Source organism: Phaenicophaeus curvirostris, chromosome 1, assembly GCF_032191515.1.
Source record: "Phaenicophaeus curvirostris isolate KB17595 chromosome 1, BPBGC_Pcur_1.0, whole genome shotgun sequence".
Classification (NCBI taxonomy): domain Eukaryota; kingdom Metazoa; phylum Chordata; class Aves; order Cuculiformes; family Cuculidae; genus Phaenicophaeus; species Phaenicophaeus curvirostris.
In genome coordinates this window covers 123059259-123081631 of record NC_091392.1, presented here as the reverse complement: position 1 = coordinate 123081631, position 22373 = coordinate 123059259, and the positions used below count along the sequence as shown (strand labels likewise).

At 36.8% G+C, this 22373-nt stretch overlaps 1 protein-coding gene across 4 annotated transcripts in view; it reads right to left on the bottom strand.

Moving 5' to 3' along the window:
• DMD (dystrophin) overlaps positions 1-22373 on the bottom strand; it is a 1224073-nt gene that overhangs the window by 251229 nt on the left and 950471 nt on the right. The window lies entirely within an intron of this gene.

Here is a 22373-nt window from a genome sequence, read left to right as displayed (position 1 = left end):
CACAAATAATCAAATGCAACACTCTTAGGAAGAAAACAACTCTTTCTCATGAAATCAAAATGCAAAGACACACTATATATTTTTCATATACCAATCAAGATAAGTTTGCAGATACATCAGCAACAGAACTATGTGTTTGGCAGGTAGGTTTCTTTTTTTATCTTTTCTCTTGAGAAGTAGTAACTGGAATTGAGAAGTAGTAACTAGAAGAAGCAACAGAAGTAGTAACCTGAATCATGCAAAATTAAAAAAAAAAATCAGAACTAATTCCTTTTTTTGTTTTAATTAGAGATTGCTTTCTTACTTGCCATTAACACTACAGTGGGAATACTTGTTGTTTTTTAGAAATCATGAAATAGTTTCTGACCACTTCATAGCATGATGAATTGAATTATTAGTTTTTATGACTTGAAACCTTTGGAGACTGCATTCAACACTTAAAACACTAATAACAATGAAGCTTGGGGTTTCATTGTCTTTTGCTTTGTGGTTTTGTTTTTGGTTTGTTTGTTGGTGGTTTTTTTTTATTATGATAAATGGAAAAGAACACTAAAGGTTACAGCAATTCTAATGAGGGGACAGGCTGAGAGAGTTGGGCTTCTTCAGCCTGGAGAAGAGAAGGCTCCAAGGACACATTATAGCAACACTCCAGTACCTGAAAAGGGCTACAAGAAAGCTGGAGAGGGTCTGTTCACAAAGGCTTGTAGTGATTCTACTAGGGACAATGGGCATAAACTGGAGAGGGGCAGATTCAGGCTAGACATGCGGAATTTCTTCACCATAAGAGTGGTGAGGCACTGGCACATGTTGCCCAGGGAAGTCGTGGCTGCCCCACCCCTGGAGGTGTTCAAGGCCAGGTTGGATGGGGTCTTGGGTAGCCTGGTATAGAGGGAGGTGTCCCTGCCCATGGGAGGGGGTTTGGAAATGGATGATCTTTAAGGTCCCTTCCAACCCAAACTATTCCATGTTTCTATGATTCTAGGATGTGAAATTTCTAAGTGCTAATGTCTATTTCAAATCCCTTTTATGTCATAAAGAGGGTGAATTCCTCTATATGTAATGATACCATCCTAAAGCATTAAACACTATTAGAAGTAAGAAAAGAAACAACAAAAAAATGACACTAGTTTTGCCAAGTGGCACAAACTCTAAATGTTTCAACAAGCATGTAAATAAGCTGCAGCAGAGGGTAGTAAGTACAGAAAAATTCAGTCACAGTACAGGCAAGGACAACTATTTCAGAAAAAAAATAAATCCTCCCTAAAAGTCAAGTCTCACAATATCTACCATATTTCTACCATAGTTTTGATTCAAAAACTGAGAAAGCTGTTGAATGTCTCACTATAGAGTCATCCACCCATTTTTTGAAACTTCATAATGGATTGGATTTTTATCTCTGATGCACCTGTTGCCACCTACAAGAATTCTCCACATCATGGCACTGCTTAGCCTGTATTAGAATGTGTCCCCAGGGGCCTCTCTGGAGGAAAGCGAGACACACTTAGCTTCAGAGTAGTAAACATGATCTCTCTCCCAACTTTTTTCTATACAGACATAAACATGGCTTATGGTTAGGCTACTTTTCAAATTTAGAACAAATGCAATGAACAGTTGTTCTTTGGTTAAATGAAAAAATAATTACATAGATATCACATCTAAATATTCTAAAATATACATTAAATCAGCATAAACCTAGAAAAGAACGAAGAAACAGGAAAACTTTTACCTAGAAAATACTGTATTGACCTATTTATCTCTTTTAGCTCAAAAATAGCATCATATTTTTTTCAATAACACTTGAAACTGGAATAAACATACATAAACTAAAAATATTTTATCCAGTTCTTCAGAGCACAATTTTATTGTAAAATATGCTTTGTAGCTTGATTCTAATTCAATTTTCAGTGTGCAGAACGATAGTTGGTATCAGCGCCTTTGCAGAATCAGGTAGAACACTTTTTTCACATGCAATTTCTTCAAAACATTAAAGACATTTTTAACTACACCTTAATTCCTATAAATGCATAGTAATGTTCTGATGATAACATTCAGAAAATACACAGTGAGATTTTAAAACAAACAACCAAAAAGGGCTTAAGTCTATTTCTATGTATTTAACGTATTGAATGTATCCTGAGAAGTAGGACACAAAGCTTAATCCATCCACTTGTGTAAACACCTAGTGCATTTTTAATCAATAAAAAATAAGAATACAAGCACAGATATGAAAAATGCATTCAGAGGGAGAGCTATTAAGAGTATTACTCAAAGTCCAAATTTATGTTTTAGAGAAACTTCCAGATTACATGAGAGAATATAGCATTTTATTGATCTGGGTAAAGAAAGAAGTTTTAGTTACAAAGAATCCTCTGTCACCTCTATTCTATGACACACAGAAATCTCACAGTACGTAATTCCTTCAGCCTACTGAAATGCATTGCATATCTACAAGCATATGAGCTTTATGGTGAGCTTTATGGTACTTTCTTAAGAATGTGGTAGCTGGAGGCTTAAAATTTAGGTAAAAAGGAGGCCATAGAAAGTCATAGAAAGTAAGTCATACAATGTGCATAACTGTGAACATTTACATTCACAGAAAGAAGTTTTCAAGAGTTTTTAAAAAATCCATGAAAAAAATATATACCAGCCTCTGCTATAAGACATTGCTGTGTTGCTGACAACTTTTAAAGCTAATATTTTTAAAACTTACCTGTTTATAAAAGTATGGGAAGATAAAGAGGGGAAAAATAAGTTATCTGACATCTGTGTGATCCTTAAGTTTGTAAGCTAAGTACTGTATTATTACACTAAAAGACAGAGTCTGTACCAAGTTATACATACACAACAAGTGCATATAACAAAATACAAAATGTGTGCTATTAAACACCTTATTATGTAACCTAACAAGAAGAAATAGTGCAGAAGTATGGGAATGATGGTGTCATTAAACATATTGCAAGAGTTCTTCGTTCAACGGTTCCCCATCTGACACAATACAAGGAATACAGAGTTTGGAGAGGCTCCATGAGTGTAAATAACAGGTTTTTCTTCAGTTGTAATATTTGCTACATAATTTGGAATGAATCATTCACATTTTCTCCATATCTGTTTGTCCATTTGAAATTGTAACACTTATTCATATTACAAGATATGTTGCAAGGGTCAGTGTTTAAACAACGTTTTGAGATGCCCAGATAACAGGAAATATAGCAAGTGCAGAGCATTATTGCAGTGTACGCTACATTGTATTAATACAGAATACATAATAGGTAAGGAAATATATTGAAAAACACAGAAAATATTCACAATGGATAACCTAACAAATTTTTGTTCCAGGGGTATTTCTTTAAGAGCAGTAACAGTGGAGAAATTCTGCATCATTCAGTGTTCAATATATCATCAAATCACACTTTCACCTGCAGACTGTGATGATCTAATATTATCACACTGAGATGTACACTAAAATATTCTGGACTACTGGCTGACTAAGTATCAGCAAATGTTTTTACTTCTATAGTTCATGTGGTTCTCTCTGTATAACTGCATTTTCTCCTTTCTGACACAACAATGCCATACAATTAAAAGAAAAACAAATAAATGTTACCTGAATTTCCCTTTTCTGGAGCCAACTATCACAGATAATTTGAATTACAAGCACCTTCCTGCTAATGCTGGAAGCAGTTTGCACTTTTCAGGAGGATCACATCCCTTCTGCCAGTGTGACAAAGGAAAAATTGCAAAGCCTTATTGGAATATTTAATATTCACTACAAAATAAATTAAAGGCTTGTCTGGTCACTCTTCCTCAGTTGCTTTAACATGGACTAATAAAGAAACTGTCAAAGAGGCAGACTAACTTAACCTCATTATAAAGGAGGAACACTAAGAGATGCCACAGATATGAAAAGAAAATTAAAACCTCAACAAGAATATTGAATTATAGAAATAACTATCATTGATAGAATTTTGAAAAGCAAATTCAAAATACTAATATTAATTTATTTGGGGAATGCTACATAGAGAAACTTTCTTTTGGAATCTAGGAACTGTATTTTATAGTGCCAGTTAAAATTGTCAATAAATGCTAGGAAGTGATTAATCTGCAGATTAACTCTGATATACATTAAGTGTGAAAAACTATGTTGAGACATTTTAAGCACTGCTTTCATGTGCTTTTCTGAATCTCAATCAACTTGATACCCCATTCTGGGACACAATTTTTCCAGAATCATGGAATCATAGAATGATTTGAGTTGGAAGGGACCTTAAAGATCGTCTACTTCCACCCTCCCTGCCATGGGCAGGGACACCTCTCACTGGATCAGGTTGCTCAAGGCCCTATCCCATATGGCCTTGAACACCTCCAGGGAGGCGCGTACCCACAGCTTTCCTGGGCAACCTGTTCTAGTGCCTCACCAAGCCCATTGTGAAGAATTTCTTCCTAATGTCTAATCTAAATCTTTCCCCTTCCAATTTAAAGCCATTCCCCCTCATGCAATCACTGCACGCCCTCGTAAAAAGTCCCTGCCCAGCTTTCTTGCATGCCCCCTTCAGGTACTGGAAGTTCTCAATAAGATCTCCCTGGAGCCTTCTCTTTTCCCGGCTGGACAATCCCAACTCTCCCGGCCTGTCCTCTGGACACTTTGGCATAAAATGCTTTTAGTTCAACCATCCTGATAGAGTACTGTAGAGCACTGGCATGTGTTTGTGCATTTAAATTTTATGAGTGATCTTTATATATACACTCTTATGTCCTACTATCACCATTTTGTGTGGCTTGCTGGAAATAGCTGTTCACCAAGTTGATCCCACAGTAATGGAGATTGTTCACCTGTGAACACCTCTACCTCTGAAATTACTTCTATGTTGCAAATGATTAAAAAGCGTCAAAGTGGAACTAAATGCAGAGCTACAGTATCAGCATATGAATCACTCCAGAGATCAGCGCTCTGATGTAGCTGACACCCATCTGCAGGCCCTTATCTTCCCGTTATTCTGAATGAGGAACCAGGAAGGCTTTGGTGTGCTGGTACAGAATTTTGTACTTGAAAGACGGGCTTCCAGGTTTTTTTTCAGTCATTTTGTGCTTTAGTCTCTTCCTGTAAGGACTAAGGGACAAACCTGATGAAAAAGCTACCTTTAAAAAGGCAACAATAACATTCTAGAACTCTTTGCCTGATCTTTATTCTGCTAATATCTCCCTGGTGACAGCTGATATGGAGAACAGAAAGAAAGGAAGATTTCATTTTAGTGGTGGAAAGGTCTTTGAACAAATAAGAAAAAGTGGTTTTGGAGCCCAATGGGAACTGCTCTGCTAATTCAGGCAAGTGGATAGAATTCCTATCAGTGACATATTTCTTTCTATGTTTGTATGTGCAGTACTTTTTTCTGCCTTACAGTTATTTCTCAACATGATATACTGACTGAAAACTGACTCTCAGTGTCTTCAGATCATTGGCATCTCTGCCTTGGCTGCACTATCTATATTGATTACTTGAAATGATTTTAAAGTAAACAAAATGATTTTTAATTCCAGGTGTAACTGTACATACAGAGAGTCTAAGTGCTACATCTGCTGCAAAATAAATACACAAAGGCCATCCTCTGCTGATTCTCTTCTGCAGGAAAGGAGAACAAAACTTCTAAATGTCTCTTTCCTCCAATTGGTTCTCAGACTCTCTGTGTTGATATGGACACAGTATTGTTCTTTCCTTGATAATTACACACAGTTTCCTAAATGATAACAGCCTCCTCAGCTATTAAAACCTGAACACTCTAAAGCATCTCTTGGTCATAGCAGTAAGTCCACACAACAGTAAGTCCACATAACTTGTCCTTTCTAAAAATCTGTCGACACAAAGAGGGAAATGCTTCAAAGAACAGTTATTCAGTCTGCTAAGCAAGATGCAAGTGTTTTTTTCCTGACAAGTATTTTTTCTGTAAAACTATACAAAATCAGAAAATATGATGTATTAAAAAATGTTCCTGGTGTGTATGTACTTACGAAAATGGATGCAGCAAGAGAGAGAAACTTTTTTTCCCCCTATTGTTCAGTGACTGGCTTGCTTCTAGTCTTATACCTGCCACAGCCCTTCTCAAATCAGCCAGACCCTTTATGAAAATAATAAAAATCATTACAGCATTTTCCTTTGAACTGATTTCTTTGTTACTAAAGACACTAAAGCAATTTAAAAACATAATTCTGAACTTAGACTGTTCCTTATTTTTCTTTATTAAAACATCATTGATATTTAACGAGAAAAAGAAGATAAAAGGAAAAAAACTGTGATTATCTATGAATTTTCAGATCAGCCTTGGATATTAATCCCCAATCCCTTCTACAGCATTATGTGTTGTTCTGAGAAAGGTTGCTAAAAGTAAAGGAAATATCACACCCTGGGGCACAAAATTACATAGACAGATTTCTTTGTAGGACCTTTAAGTAACCTGCCTTTAAATAAGCACCTGCCAAGATCAGCACAGATGATTTGTGTCATCACAGAGGAGAATTACTTGTCAACCTTTTTAAAAATAATTTCCATCTCTTCTTCTACTCTGTTCACTTATGGGATCCCACATTCTCCAAATGCCTCTTAATAGGATGGAAAGTGTAGAGCTAGAGTCTTTTTTTTCTAATAGGCTTTTCTTACTCCCATCATTTTTGCCTCCTTTTCTCTTCTTGCCTTGGCATAGGTCTAGAATATATAAAAGCATAATGTAGTTTTAAAATTTTCCTATGTTTATCATAACCATAGATTATTACATTTGCACTGTGAACTACAGAAAAATTACTAATCATAGAATCACAGAAACACAAGGTTGGAAAAGACCTCTTGGATCATTGAATCATAGAATCATAGAATAACCAGGTTGGAAGAGACCCACTGGATCATCAAGTCCAACCATTCCTATCTGCCACCAAAACATGTGCCAAAAGCACTTTGTCTACTCGTCTTTTAAACACCTCCAGGGATGGTGACTCATCCCGATGACTCTTTCTCTGAAAAATATTTTCCTGATATCCAGCCTGAACCTGCCCTGGCGCAGCTTCAGGCCATTCCCCCTTATCCTATAGCCTGTCACTTGGGAGAAGAGGCCAGCTCCCTCCTCTCTGCAACCTCATTTCAGGTAGTTGTAGAGAGTGATAAGGTCCCTCAGCCTCCTCTTCTGAAGGCTAAACAACCCCAGTTCCCTCAGCCACTCCTCCTAAAACTTGTTCTCCAGCCCTTCACCAGCTTTGTCGCTCTTCTCTGGACTCGCTCCAGAGCCTCAACATCCTTCTTATGGTGAGAGGCCCAGAAATGAACACAGGATTCAAGGAGCGGTCTCACCAGTGCCGAGTACAGAGGGAGAATAACCTCCCTGGACCTGCTGGTCACATCGTTTCTGATACAAGCCAAGATGCCATTGGCCTTCTTGGCCACCTGGGCACACTGCTCGCTCATGGTCAGTCACCTGTCAACCAACACCCCCAGGTCCCTCTCCTCCAGGCAGCTTTCTAACCACTCTTCTCCTAGTCTGTAGCACTGCACAGGGTTGTTGTGCCCCAAGTGCAGGACCCGGCATTTGGCCTTGTTAAACCTCATGCCATTGGACTCTGCCCAGCGGTCCAGCCTGTTCAGATCCCTTTGCAGAGCCTCCCTACCCTCCAGCAGATCCACACTTCCACCCAGCTTAGTGTCATCTTCAAACTTGCTAAGGGTGCACTCAATGCCTTCATCCAGGTCATTGATAAAGACATTGAACAGGGCTGGACCCAGCACTGAGCCCTAGGGAACCCCACTTGTCACTGGCCTCCAGCTGGAGTTAACTCCATTTCCCACCACTCTCCGGGCCCGGCCATCCAACCAGTTTTCCACTCAGGAGAGTGTTCACCTGTCCAGGCCAGAGGTTGACAGTTTCCGAAGCAGAATGCTGTGAGAAACTGTGTCAAAGGCTTTACCGAAGTCCAGGAAGACCACATCCATGACCTTTCCCTCGTTCAGTAAGCAGGTCACCTTGTCATAGAAGGTGATTAGGTTAGTTTGGCAAGAACTGCATTTCATGAACCCGTATTGACTGGGCCTGATCACCCGGTTCTCTTGCATGTGCTTCATGATAGCACTCAAGATCACCTGCTCCATGACTTTCCCTGGCACTGAGGTCAGACTGACAGGCCTGTAGTTCCCTGGATTCTCCCTCCAACCCTTCTCGTAGATGGGTATAACATCAGCCAGCCTCCAGTCAACTGGAACTTCCCCAGTCAGCCAGGACCGCTGGTAGATGATAGAAAGCACGTCCACCAGCTCCCTCAGTACCCTCAGGTAGAGTCCATCCGTCCCCATAGACTTGTGAATGTCTAATTGGCCAAGCAAGTCTCTAACCACCTCTTCTTGGATCATGGGAGCTTTGGTGTGCTCCTCTAGCTCCTGGGAATGTACACACAGGGAACAACTTTCCTTACGATTAAAAGACTGAGGCAAAGAAGGCATTAAGTACCTCAGCCTTGTCCTCATAATTTGTCACAGTTGTTTCCTTTGCATCCAATAAACACTGAATATTCTCCCTGGGCCTCTTTTTACTATTGATGTTTTTATAGAAAGATTTTATATTATCTTTCACAGAATTGTACAGTCTGAGCTCTAGTTGGGCTTTAGTCCTCCTGATATTTCCTCTGCATGATCACGTCCTCCCTGTAGTCCACCCAAGATGCCTGCCTTTTCTTCCAAAGCTCATAGATCTTCCTATTCTTGTTGATGTCCACCCAGATCTCCCTGCTCAACCAAGCTGGTTTTTTCCCCTGCTGGCTCATTTTCCGGAACATCAGGACAGCTTGCTCCTGCGCTGCCAGGATTTCCTTCTTGAAGAACACCCAACCCTTGTGGGCTCCCTTGCCCTTAAGGACTGTCTCCCATGGGACTTTATCAACCAGCCTTCTGAACAGTCCAAACTCTGCCCTCTGGAAGTTTAAGGTGGTCGTTCTGCTAACATGAAGCTAAGTAAATAATTTTAATTCCTTTGTAATTAAAACTAATTACAGGTTATCTTTCATGTTACTGGAAATATTTTATGTTTATTTGGGATTTCTAATCTGATAAATTATAATTAACACCAATCACTTTCCAGACAGTCAATCTTAAGAATTGCCAGGTTAAAGTAAAGGGAATTCAAACAACACTCATCAATCACAGACATATGAAGAATCATTAAAAATTACTTGTAGATACAGAAAGACACAGAATAATATTCTGATGGACTCACTCAAGAAGCTAACAGCTCTTAGTCAAAACTTAAAAGAAGTATCTTAAAACAAAACAAGCAAATAGAACCACTGTCTCTCTCAAAAAAAAAACAAACCAAAACCCCACAACCCCCTCCTACCCCAACACAAACCAAAAGAACAAAGAACCTCACAAACACACACACACAATTCTCTGAACTCATGGAACTGATCCCTGTCTAACCTTCATATCATTAAAGTGATGCTCCAAGAAAACACAGGAAGATAATATTTAATAATCCTGGTATTCCCATTAAAGAGAGAACTCAGAAAAAGAAGAAATCTTAAAATCAAAACTCAAAACAATCAGACAAAACTGGTGTCTTACTCTACCAAAACAAAAGCAAATAGATTTTTGTTCTGTTTAAGTATTCTTCACACTTCACGGTCTATAATACATGGAATTATGTTTTTCCTTGCATTCCAAAACATATCATTCTTTTGAGATTCCAAAGCAGCCAGCAGTGCTATCTAATAAAAAAGAATATTAATTACTCAGATATAATTTATTAAGATAAAATCTTTGCTTTCTAAGACACTGAAGTGTAATTAAAACTGATTATGAAAATCTTTATATTCTAAAGGCACTAGTTTTTTTATTCCTAATTACTGTAGCAACAGCTAAATCTAATAAGACTGAAATGCACTGATGGCATTACATGAAATCAATCAGGGCTCACAAAGGATGCTATTAAACTGTTAGTGCAGTTTTTATTTAAAGCCGCAGCCTCTGAGGGCTGAGCTCATTGGTCTAGCAGAACAGTAACTTGCTACCATGCAAGAGAAAGAAGCCTCAGTTTCCAGACTGGAAAACATCTCTGGCAGCATTTACAGTTATTATTGTACCATGTATGTATTAAGTGAGAGCGACATTAAATTAAACACTTAGAACGCACACACTACTTATTTTCATCCCTCTGAAACATGGATGTTAAGTAGCACTCACATTACTCAAAGATGCTGATGGATCAGATTGGCTCAAGACATTTTTAAAAATATTCCAATATGTCAGTATATTTTAAGAAGCATAAAACTGCTGAAGAGAAATCAAGATGATGGTTGAGGTCCAGCTCTGTAATATTCAGCTCAGAAGCAGCTGGTAATCAAAACTAGTAAGCATCTCAGTAAGAGAGAGAGAGGGTAGGCTGCCTACTGTTTCTTACATCAATATAAGCTAATACATTAATATTAGTTGTAAAGAACTGCTCTTTATCTTATATAGTTATTCTTTACTATTCTTGAGGTTTCAGACTCCTAGAGAACACTGAAATATAGCATGTTTCCCACTACAGAGAGATAACGTTGTTCAAATAGACTGTAATACTAGAACTATAACTGGAGGTAATAGGAGAATATAGAGGAACACTATTAATTTATTATAAGGTTTCAAAAACATTGGGAAAAACTATAACTCTAGTTCCGTTCCTTGGGGTCATGTAAATATAAAATAAATAATGAAATTCTAAAGTCCAGATCAGTAAATTCAGACGATACTCAGCTTGCACTTAGTTTAACAGAACTCAGGATATATGATATAAAAGCCTTACAAAGAAAATTCTAACTCCACTGAGATGAATGGCTAACCTTCAACTGACTTCAAAGGGAACAGGATCTTCTGTGATAGTTCTAACTCAGTTCTTTTTCTGGACACATTTCAATGATAAAAATTCTTAGCAGAAGAAAATGTAACCTATCAAACAAAAACCCTGGACAGAGTGATGACAGACATATATACACCAAAACACTAAGTCTGGGAGTAAGGATGTTCGACTACTATGCTACAAAAAGTCAAAACAAAAGTGACTATCCCTGAAATTTTGTGTGCTCACAAGCAATTCTGACAGACTCATCCAAATCCAACTCTGAAATAATGCATGATCTGCAAGGCTTTCTTTCTCCTCAGTAAACTTTGAAATAATTTTCAAGTGTTTGCATCAAAAAGACACTTCATTTGGCTTGTGACTTATCATTTTGTACTCACTGTCATGCAAGTACCATCTATATATTCTAGATAAGTTATCCAAGGTCTGCGGAGATTCATTTCTTTCCCTTAAGCTATGTCTACTTGTTCTCAAATAACTTTCAAATTTTTAGTCATTGAAATGAGTGCATAACTGATGCATTCATCAGTTTAACTGATGATTCTGATTTATTTCAGCTCATGCAAAGAAATCCATAATGTATACCATAAAGTTTTTAAAGGACATATACCTCTATATTTTCTGTTATTTAACCAAAAGATGTATTTTAAATGGTCTTGTACAAACAGATGCATTAACAAACTCTGAATTGGCAACACAATGAGATTTTGAAACACCAAGGTTCTTCAATCCTGCTCTTTTTGCAGAAGGAATCAAGTCTATATTTTAAAATAATTCATTTCCACCTAGCTGCTGTTATTTCTGAGCAGGAGGTCTAAATCTAAATAAGAGCCTGATTAAAACCAACTTGAACTCTTGTCAGCTCTACGCTTATATCCATGATTGCATTTGACACAATAATCATCATCATATCTTAAAAACGAAATTTGGTTGGCAGTCCTTGACTTAGTTCTGCTTTTTCCAATTAGCTGAAAAATTGCATCCCGGCTCATCTTGCAGGAAATATGTTTACATTTATAGTTTTCCACAGGTGAAAGGGCATTGCAATACATTCTAAGTTGGTAGCCATTTTCTTTTTAATGTGTCCATCTCTGTTAAATAGGATTTGAGGGGGGAAAAAAATAAATAAATAGCACACATATTCAAATGGTCTTGCAAAGAATAACTCTGACCGAACACAGAGCTTCCTGAAATGTGAAGGCATAACTACAGCCATTTTTCCAGATGAATACTTTTGAAAAGAAAATGTCATAGAAGTTCTGGTCTCTATTTTAGTATCTATATATTAGTGACAAAATAATGTCACTTTTGATTATAGTTTGGCTAAAGAAGCAATATTAATATCTGATGTTGAGAGAAATCAGTGGAAAGCATGAAAAGCCGTCAACAGATAGTAATTTATTTCCATAAATTTGGTCACAGTCACCAAACAGTTGATTGTGGAAAGGACCTTTTGAGATCGTCTTGTCCAATACCCTCTGCTCAAGCAGAATCCCTTCAGCCAGCTACCAGGACCATGTACAGCTTTTGAGTACCTTCAAGGATGGAAGGTATATAAATTAGTGACATTATTCTAGTAAGTTTGAGTAGTTCATGTGACTCAGTCCAAGCGAAGTACATTATGCATGTAGTAAACTGCTAATGACACCACATGAACAGGTAATTATGTTCAACAGTCTCTAATGTTTATGACTAGTTTCATGTTGCCCCTCCATTACCAGTACCCAAACAAATATATATCTAGAAGGAGAAACCACCTACGAAGATTACATCTATACAAGTAGTAAAGTATTGTATTTCCATCAGAAATTAAGCCCTTGGTTGAGAATGAGTACTCAATAAGATTTCTTCTTCTTTCATCTGTAAATACCATCCTACATTTATTTAATAAGTGTAGTATGGACCAATAATATTGTGTGCCTTTGAGAAAAATACATTTGTCAACTTTTTCTTAGAATTAATTGAAACAAAAGATGAAAACTAACAATAAAGCAATGTAATCTCTTTACTATTCACAAGTTAAGCCCCTATACAAGGGGCTTCTTAGGAGCTAATGCATGGATGCAAAGTTTATTACAGAAACCTCTTGAATCAAAACCTGACATTAAGAACATATAATGTAGTCAAGGTAAATAATGTTCAACCATGAGCATTAGGAGCGTGTCCCAAGGCAGAAGTACTAGGTGTTATTCAGTGCATGAATTAACCATTGGGAAAAGGATGTGAAGATCAAGATGGCAAATTTAGTTTTCAGTCAAACCCAGGGAGGACTGTAACTAATTCCAAATGTAACAAATCATCAGGAATGCGATTGCAGAAAGATTCAATATAGATATGTCGAAAATACCAGACATTACAAGGAAGATTTAAACTCTGTATACTCTGCTTCGTTCAGAACTAGCTGTAGCCTTGAAGGAATACTGAAGTTGTTAACACATAGTAACATCTGAAAGTTTACTACCAAAAAACCATAAAATAATATTACATCCACCTTTAAGTCAGTCTCCTGATGCTGGCATGGGTACCTCATCTCGACCAGCACAAAGGAGAGCAACATCAAACATAAAAAGACTAAAGGAGTGGCATAATGTAAAAACCAATTTAGCCAAAGCAAAATGAAATAAAAATGCTCCATGCTTCCAGTTTTATTTTCCCCAACATGATAAGAAGTAACAGTGACAAGTGCCCAGAGCTCGAAGGGGTCTGCATAGCCTATAAAGAAAGGGTGTCACCAAACACAGATCTAAACTCTAGTTTCTTAGTGACATCTTATTTGAACAAATCTATCTGCTGGTGTTCCCACAGGAACAAAGAGAGAGGACAGCCCTGGAATAATTGCCTCCCATCCGTTGGAGTCAGACCACAATGCAAAATTTGCAGGTCAACTACAACAAAAACAAATTTACCGTCTTGGAATAGGTAAATAGGTAAATATTAATTACTTAATATAGCTGAAGTATCAAACACAGACATGGTCTAAGCCCCAAGAACTCTTGGAAGTTTCTGAAATGTTTAGCATTACTGATAATAAACAACAGCATCTCTTTCAGATTTTAAAATTAAAAAAAATAACCAAAATCAGCCTATGTATGTCATCTTGTAGGGTATAGAAAATGCATTCCAGTTAGATTTTTTTTAAAAAAAAATTAATCTGACACAAGTCTAACCTGACACAAATTAAAAAATAATAAGCTTATAAATAACAGGAAAGAAAACAAGAAAAAGAAAATAAAGGAAATTAAAAATAAAAGATTAAATACTAATAAGATAAAATGTAGGAAGTGGGAAATGGATGTTGCAAGCTTGGCACCTTAGGTAATTCCAAGAAATTTGTTTTTACCATATATTGTGTAAAGTGAAGAAAAGGAATCTCAAAAATATGTAGTGCATAAAGATAAACTAATATTTTTTTCTTTACCAATAAAAAGTGAACCTGTATAATTCATTGTCAAAAGGTAATATTGTGCTTAAGCAGATTGGATACATAATCAATTATGTATCCTGCACAAAACAAGATTCTGCAGATATGCCAGCTAAAGTGATAGTTCTAAGAGCGATTATTTCTCATCATTTGCAGCAGGTAATATTTCTTACCGTTTGCAGGAGATGTAATGCTTAGTAGCCGGGGAAAAGCTCTACATTTTTTAAATTTGTCAGGCAATGTAGCACCGTGCAGTTAAATTTGGGCTATTGGTCAAGCTGTGATTGATAGTGGATACATGATTGATACTAGAACGTGAACATACTGATATTTTCCTTTTCACAAATTCCTAGCTTATTTACTGTTCTTTCTTCTATGTACCTATATGACATATAGTTTAAAAGCTCTGTCCTCAAGATCTGCCAGTTTATTCTCACCCTTCCTGAATGATCTTTCACCATCTCTATTTTAGAACATGTGAGAAAATTACATTGCTAATTCTGTTACTTTCTCATCTGCCCTCAGTAATGCCACTACCCTAGGTCTCTGCCTTGTCCTTAAGTGTAGCGACCATCAGCCTCTTGTGCCACTGATCCCCATCCAAACTAACAACTTGTTATTTGTCAATTTCTTTGTAAGTTTATACAAAAAGAACCTCTGGTTGAAATTCTGTTCATAATCATATGCAGCCACAGAACAAAAGGCAAGCAACACTGCTTTCAAATTGACATATTTGGGGGGCAACTTCTAAAGAGTGACTAAAAATTTAATAGGCAGGCTGAATTATCCTCTCAGTTTCAAGCATGACTGACAAGCCAGTGAGGGAGAAGCTCACACTCCCTGCGTAGCAGCTGATCAGCAGCTAAACAATCATGAGGCACCAAAGCTTGCAATAGCAAGGAGATGCTGTTAAAAAAAATAAATAAATCCATAGGAAACACTGGGGAAAACAGAACAAAGCTATCACACGAATAATAATGCAAACAAAAAATGACAACTAAGGTCAAATTCCTTTTTACTGGCACTCTGCTAGTCCATCAGCTTTATTAATTTCTGTTCAGTTGTTTGTTTTAAAGGACATGAAGCCTGATAAGAAGTCTATTGAGGGGAAAGGAAAGACAGCCATTTGTTGCAATAAGCTTTGGATGAGAGCAATAATCAGTTTGCTACAGTTTGTTAATTTGTCTGCAGACTAATAGGAAATAGATTTAAGGCTGGATTTTCAGAGCACAGAGCATTAGCTTCTGTTCTTGTTCAAACAGAGACTAAAACTCTAATTACGTCAGAAAATCTCACCTTTAAGAAAAAGAACACATTTGTCTTAATCTTCTAACGGAGTAAGAATAAAAATTGACATTTCTGTTCTTTCTCTCACAAAATCAGGCTTACTTATGTCTTCCTTGGTACCCTGCTCCTCCTGCACCTCCTGTGGGTGCAGAAGAAAGAGATTTCTCAAATGGAATGTTTCTTTGAAATGTCCCTATTAAGGTTGCCTTTTGTTTCAAGTTAGTCCATGAAACCTAAAGCTGTTTAATGATTTTGTCCAGCTGGATTTCTCTATAACACAAGAACTCTTCTCATCTTCATCAGAAAGGTATAAACAGCATTTAAGAAACAGCAAATAGGAACAAAGCAACAGAATTCTACTTTTTTGAGGCTGAGGGGAGACCTCATTGCTCTCTACAACTACCTGAAAGGAGGTTGTAGAGAGGAGGGTGCTGGCCTCTTCTCCCAAGTGACAGGGGACAGGACAAGAGGGAATGGCCTCAAGCTCCGCCAGGGGAGGTTTAGGCTAGACATTAGGAAAAAATTCTTTACAGAAAGGGTCATTGGGCACTGGAACAGGCTGCCCAGGGAGGTGGTTGAGTCACCTTCCCTGGAGGTGTTTAAGGCACGGGTGGATGAGGTGCTGAGAGATATGGTTTAGTGTTTGATGGGAACGGTTGGACTCGATGATCCGGTGGGTCTCTTCCAACCTGGTTATTCTGTGATTCTGTGATTCTGTGATTTTACTCAAGACCAAAATATAAACCAACAATGACAAAAAAAATAGAGAGATCAACTGTCTGAGAAGTAAGGAATGGTTTTCTAGACATCCTATTTTCACTTTTCCTTCTTAATTTTAATTATTAATTTTCTATCAGTGTTTGAAGCTGAACGCCTCTTTGCAAAATGCTGGTGCTGTCCTTTTAAAAGGTTTACAATGAAATCACTAACATTAGGTTACAGTTAGCTACCAAACCACTAACCTATCAAACAGATGAATTCATGGTGTCTAAAAAACCTTATAAGCCATATGTGGGACAGACAAGTTGAGAAACAAAATAATTAATTTAAAAATAACAACACTTTTCTCTTTAAGGTCATTTCTGTTTGTCCGTGGGAGGACTTAACAGACCTATAGGTGATCTGTTGCCCTTCTGGAAGTGATAAAGGTACCAGCCTACAGAAATAACTATCCAAGTGGTGAGAGTATTAAGTTTATTCAGACTGATACGGAGAGTTTTAAGAAACATGTTCCTAAAGTCACAAGGATGCATAGATCATTTTAGTCTAGTACTGTATAACTGATGTTGCCCTCTCCTGAAATAACTCAAGAACTCCTTCCTCTTTTTAATCTTAAAAGAGTTTCTCAAAAATCACAAGAATAGGTTCACAAAGGTGGAAATGATGAATCACACCATATTTTGGGTAACACTGCTTTTTTGTCTCATCCTACCAGCATTTTGAAAGCACAGCATATCTAGGACTATCCTCTACAAAGTAAACCACAAATATTCAGTACCCTCAGCTGACTTCTCATCTTGGATCCATGTACTGATGTCAGTACTGAACAAAAAGTACCATCAGCTGAGTGGAGGATAAAGGTGAAAACTAGAATACAAGTAGCTAAGATGACTTACAAGTTCTCTTATTTATAGGAGCTTCATCTGACATTTTTAATTAGGCAATTTTATTTTTTGTCTACATATGGCTGAAATGTCATCATTCTTAGGGGCATTAGGAAGAAAAAATAACAATGCAGTAATCAGTAATTGCTGATAGGCTTGATATTATATTTTGTACATAAATATTTGTTTGACAGTGTAGTCAGTTATTAGAATGTTTCAAATAGCTAATTTATCTTTAATCTATCATCATAAAACCATTTATCTCCCCAAAGTGGCCTTTTAGGTATACACTTTAACATGGCTATCTTAAAGGGTGATATTTAACAAAGTAAAATATAAAACAATAAAAATCTCAAATTAAACTCAGAGCATCTAAACCTTGGAATAGTATTTGCACCCTTTTTATAATCCTTTTTTGAGGTTGTGCTATTATATGAAATAGTAGCAACAGAATGGAATAAAGAAAGACACAATCTTTTATCTGAAAACAACTCTCAGGAAACTTCAAAGATACCCACAAAGATACCACACAAAAGCCTTAACTCTCTTGCATCACAAGCAGCTAATAAAGAGTTTTTCTGTAGAGTTTGCCAATGTTACTAAATCTGCTGGAGAGTAACTTCTGAGGCCATGGAGTGCTGTACTAACGAAGTGAGAAAAATCAGTTTTATGCAATTAAAGGGTTCTTGTACCCTTTTGTCTAATGGGAAGGACATCAGGATCCCATATAAAATTCAGACTTTCCAGAAGAGTTCTGGATTAAATGCTTTTTTGAAAACATAGTTTCTCTGTCTATTCAAAAGAATAGTCAACAGAGCTACACTAGTTCTTTGGAAAAAAATGCTGACATATAAAATTATTTGCTCCTTAACATAATATTGAGTGTGATACCTGAGACTCTGGAGACTCATTTTCATTCAATGTGAATAGTTCTACTAAACAAAAGTACTTAAATCCTCATAGAAATAAATAAAAAGCAAAGTTCTCAAAGACAGCATTTGACAAACACCTAGACTGAAAATTTATTTTTACAAATAATAGAGGCAACAAATACGTACATGTATTATCAATATCTCTCACAAAATGAAATAATCGTCCTAAAATTGCAATGTTTTCCAGCAGTCTTTGCAATTTCAACTTAGTATCCATCGTTAAGCTGCTGTAAATAACAAGCTTCAGTGTGACACACTGGTTGTAACAAACTAGTTTATCCACTTTTTTAAGCCTGGCAAAATTATTTCAAAAAATAATCAATAAATCACCACAAAGTGATCATACTATGGTTTCTTTGGGAAAAAAAAGAAAAATAATACATCAGAAAACATTTGACTACTGTCAGCTTCATCTGAAGTCCTATATTTGCAATGATTCTTGCTCACACCCATACAAATGCATCTCTATAGTCAGGATAACAGCTGCAGGCACAAACATGTAAACAAGCTTCCCGTATAAACAAGGTTTCCATGGCCACTTACATTTTTAACTTAGTTGTTTCAATGTGCTCAAAGAAAGTGTGCCTGTACAAAGAACTGTAATAGCTGTTCATACACATGAAATGATATCAATTTTAGGAATGCAGACCAGCCTCCAAAGAAACAGAAGCATGGAAAGGAAAAGGCTGAATGTCCTTGGAAAACTTGGAAGATGGGAATGTTATTTTTAAAGTAAAATGTATTGTGAATCCTTCTCTTAACTTCAGCAATCCAAGCCTAAATGAGCAAATAGCTCCTGAGAGATGGCTCCCAGGAAGGCCTAGCTATGAATCTTCAGTATAACAACACATCTCATACTTCCAGCTGTTGCTGATGTGCAAATACAGTTTTTCTCACCCAGAATGCAATACAACTATAACACATATGTGATTACCTCCACAAGTGCAAAGTAATATTAGGACAGGTAGAGTATATTAAGAAAACCTGTCACCAGCAGTCTAGTCAAGCTCTTACTGTTCAGGCAATAAAATTATACTTACAAACATCATGTAAATATAAGGTTCACACCCTAACACCTGTATTTTTATAGCAAGTAGCCACTGATAAGGAAAAAATAATGCTTAAAGACCAAAACTGAGTTATAACCTTTTTCACACTGATAGTTGTTGTTATAATATGCGTTTACATAGTGAACAGATGCCCATCAGACTTTTGTACAGTTTATATCTTTAGTTTGCTTGGACATTTGCATTTCATACTGTCGAGCTGAGAGGCAAAAGTATTTGTACAAGTGGCTGCACTCGACCATTAACACCATTCTTAAATAAATACAGGTGATGGTATCTCAGACCTTTCAAACACGTTGTCTAGAAACTCAGCTCCTTGCTATTCCCTCTCTAAATCCCTAGTACTTGAACTAGTAACAACAATATAAGCCTAATCGTATATTGATTATTCACTGCCCATACCCCGAGGTGAGAAAAAAAGACATTTCTTAGGTTTTGACTGACATGTATCTTGTATTTGTCCTCAAGAGACAAAAAAACCCACATCTTGAGCAGCAATAGCTCTTAATACCTTCCGTGCAGCCTGAGGGGAGGAAACTTGAACATGGGAACTGGTGGACACTGAAAATATTGGAAGATTTTTGTTAGACAGTGATGGGGTTGGAGTTCTAAACCAACTTTCAGAGCTAGTTATGCAATTATTGTCATAATATATGCTCCACCTAAGAAAGATCTAAGTCCTTTTTTAGCTTAGTATTTAAGTCAGTGAAATTTAGAGACATTTGGTGGATTCCTAGGGAAGTAATAAATCCAAGCTACTGTTTATGTTTTTATATCATAATTGACATAAAGTAGGAGTGCCCACAGAAGGAGGGAGTAATTTAATACTGTCATAACAAATGTTTTTAAATATAGTAAATTTCTAATGGTTTGGTTGCTTCCACCAGTATATTTTTTTCTCTTGAAAACACTTCATCTGTTAGATTTCGGTTTTTAATACAAGCAATACAGATCACTTTCTTCTTAAGTGCCTCAGCTTAATATTTTGCTTTGGTATGGGAAAGACTTGATTTTCTTCCAAAGAGCAAGTACTGTGTTTCATTTTGGATTTAGAATGAGAATAATGTCAATATCACACCAATGTTTTTAGTTGTTGCTAAGTAAAGCTTATACTAAGTTAAGGACTTCTCAGCCTCCCATGGTCTACCAGGGTGGAGCTGCACAAGGAACTGGGAGGAGGCACAGGCAGGACAGGTGACCCAAGCTGGCCAAAGGGATATTCCATACCATATAACAGCAGAGATCACTGTTTGGGGACAGGCTGGGCAGCAGTCAATGGGTGATGAACAATTGTATTGTGCATCACTTGTTTTGTATAGTATTTTATTATTATACTTATTATTCTCTCTATCTTCATCTGAACTGACAAGTTTTACTTTCTTTTTCATTCTCCTCCCCACCGCACTGTGAAGGGTGGGAAATGGGAGAGTACCTGTATGGTGCTTAGTCACTGTCTGTGGTTAAACCACAATACTTAAAGAATACATTGTTTTTCTTGGAAAGTTAACGCTTCTATAGAGAAGAGCATGAGACCTCTTCACTTTTGCCCAATTGATCAGTTTTTATATCTTTGTAGTAACAAGAACAAAAAAAATTTAAAAAGTGGCAGGTGAACAACATGAAGAAAACATTAAGCATTCACCAATTTGTCTGTTAAAGGAGTTAGAATGTTATTTGTAACAGTGCAATGTTATAAAACAGAACAGAAAGGCAAAGGGTAAACACACAGCAATCAGCTGCAAATCTACTTAAGCAAAACAAAACACAATCTGGCAGATGTTGCCTTAACGTCTGAAGTACTTGCTTTGGCTGAACTATTACCAACAGGCAAAGTGGAATTTTACTGCTGCTTGCCTGCCTGTTGTTTTACTAATGTGGTTCATGGAAAAGGAGGTTTCATATGTTTTACATTGACACACAGTTTTGATATTAATGACAGGCTAGAGGAAGAACAGTTCGAAACAATGTAAACCACTCTTAATTTTTCTTTTTAAAACAAAATATAGACAAAATAATTATGAATATAAGGAGAAGAAACCTGTCTTCAGCAGAATGTTCCTTCTTAGCACTCAAGAAATGTGTAAACAGTGACAAAACTCTTTCTAGAATACTGGAGAATTGGTCAAGGCCATTATTTAGAATATATTTCTACATCACTGTGAGGTCACTGAGTCACCAGTGCACCACTTACTCAAAGTCTAGATTAAAATAATATTCATGGATATATCCAAAATTATAACATACACATTTCAGTAGAGAACTAGCCTTTCTTGGAACCTGTAACAAACAGTTCATGTGTCTCCTTTCTACTGAGTAAATATGCTCTTACATTTCATAGATCCCAAAACCACAAAGAAATAGTTTGTTTTTTCCTATGCGATAACATGAAAGCTGAAGTGTAGAGGGATGGAAAACAACACAAAACAAAATGAACATCCCCAAAACACACCAAACTGGCATTTAAATCAACCAAAGGCTCATGGATTCCATTTTCTCTTTCCACAGAATTGCTTAACAAAAGAAATCTAGGAGGTTCTTTCAATGCCTCACATAAGACCTGCACCGTGAGAATAAGGCCTGGCTACTGCTTTGAACAAATCTGAAAAATCTACAGGTCCAGAAAATCTTCTGTCTTTGCTGACTTGATGCCTTTGTACAACCATATTTACCAGTCTCACAGAAGACAAGTAGAAATATAATACAGCCGTCAGAGAAGCTTATCAACTACTGTTTGCAGCACACTTCTTTTTTAAGTTCGCAAATCATGAGACATCTTACAAAAGTTATATGCAAAATACTGAATTAAAAAAAAAATTAGAAACTGAAGCCATACAAACAAAAACTAGGAAACTCGTGTTTTGCAGTTACCTGCTCAAGCTTAATCATATCCTTTTGTACTTCTTAATGAGAAATGTCAACTCAGTCATCTGAACACCTCTTTTCTATGACATAAAACATTTACTACAGTAATTCATCTAATACAAACTCTGAACAAGTCTGTGGCTTTTGTAGAAGTTTGCAAGGAATTATCTTGATGTACTTGTACTCTCTGTTAGCCTAATACTTAGTTGAATTCATGCAACAATGGCAGTTCTCACATTTAGACACATCTAGATGCACGCCCGGATCAACAAATTTAAAGATGCACTCTTAGCTAAAACTTCTACCTGATCACCCACAGCATCTACAGACCTATCCTGAAC